We start from the raw sequence: 1946 nt of genomic DNA on the forward strand, positions 1-1946 counted from the left end.
TTCTTTGCTTTGAGGCCCTGCCCCTTGGACGCAGGACCCCAGAGCGCAGGAGTGCCAGAGCAGTGATAACCTCAGGCATGCCACCATGTGGCTAAGCATGCCGTGGACAAGGGTGGCCCTGTTAGGGTGGGGCTGTGGGGGCATGGACCTTTTAGACTATTCATCTCAACTGGCCAATGCACCATTGCCTGATTTAAAGCAACAGAGCCTGTATTTTAGACCTGCTCAAACAATTGACCATTGGCACTTTTATTTGTGATTTTGAGATGCTGTTCACCGTGGCAAATAGTTTCTTCTGTATTGTCTGCTCTGGGAGAATTTGGGTGTTTGGGGTAGTCAGACTGCCCACCCCTTAAATCAGTCGGCCATTCCCCAGACGCAGGCACATTTTTATCTGAAGCAACAATGAGAAACCTTAGTATTGGTTAATAGTTTAAGGATTTTGGCGACTAAAACAAAAACTACCACCTGGATCCTCCTCCGCTCCCGATCGTTAAATAAGTTGGAATTCTGTTACCCATCAAGGAGGCCAATAAACTCTTACAGGATACTCTTGAGACACTGCTGAAAGACCTAGATACAAAGGGGAAAACCTGTCACTACCTGCAGGGAAAGGAAGGGAAAAATAGAAGCACTGTGACTAATCGTAAATAAATGCAACCAAGGCTTACCTTTTGGTGAAACTAAGCAAAATCCATCTCACCAAAAATCACCACATCTGAGGAAGAACCTCTAGCTCCTTATGAAATACCATGCGGCCCGAGCAAAGAGGCAGGACAAATGTTCTCCTACTTGTCACAGTTCACGACCAGAACAGTTTAGGTAAGGCCTCTCAGGGAAATACAGACACTAGCACAAGCCAAGATGATTTTATGTTAAACCTGATGTACCACTGGTTACTAGATTATATTAGATAATTCTACTACACCTCTTGTTAACAGTGAACCACCTAATCTAAGGAACCAATTGTTGCATCAAACATGCCGGTGCAAATTTCTTCAAAATGCCCTGACATAATAGAGATGAGACATCCAAGTGTAGCAAGCCCTATCCAAGAAGCAGAAACTGGCTTTGATGCTAGTAAACATTTTTGCTCTAATAATAATGGTTCCTTATGCAATTGCTGTAAGGTGAGAGAAGATACTTCTCTTATTCTTTGTCGAGAGATTACACGGTTATACTCTTCAATTGACGGCCTTAAAGAACGTCTGTGGTTTAATACAATCGATAACAAATATTCAGCCACCTATACAGACCCATTTTTGCCCCCGTGCACACTTCTGTGTCTCTAAAGACCACCAACATGAATATGATGCTGACCGAGATCTCCGAGATAATACTATACTATCATGTACCATCACGAAAGACCAGAGCCCTGATAGTACCACAATATGGAATGTAAACTCTATAAAACAATGTAAAAAAAGAAAAGGTCATTTCTCCCCATTTTTGAGGGTAATCAATAAACGGTTCAATCTAAAAAATCCTACCCTGAGTGAGGCCCATTTGATAATGTAACCAAAAGTAAATATGAGCAACTGATTGAGGGAGGCAGGGGTGACAGCGGCCTAGGACACCCATCTGCTGAATATAATACTAGCATGCCACAAAACCTCCCTGCCAGTTTTAGTATGATACATCTACGCAAAATTAGAGCAGAGGGCAAGAGTAAGAGAAAGCAAGGATTCCTTAATAATGTTATACACTGGCCGTTCTAAAACAAAAAGGGCTGTGGATCATTCTGGATGATATTGTCAGAGACCGTAGAGTGCATGACACCCATAACCAAAGGTCTGAGTCTGATGTAAGTCATGTCAAGTTAAGAGATGGTGAACGGTTTATTAGCAATTGACAGGAGAACACTCCTAGATGGCGAACTAGCTATAGTTCTGAAATATAATGAAAATGCCCTAAGTCCAATCGTGTTGGGAGCTAACAGCCTTGAG

This window comes from Ambystoma mexicanum, chromosome 6p (genome assembly GCF_040938575.1).
Source record: "Ambystoma mexicanum isolate Mex_15411 chromosome 6p, UKY_AmexF1_1, whole genome shotgun sequence".
In the NCBI taxonomy this organism is placed as follows: domain Eukaryota; kingdom Metazoa; phylum Chordata; class Amphibia; order Caudata; family Ambystomatidae; genus Ambystoma; species Ambystoma mexicanum.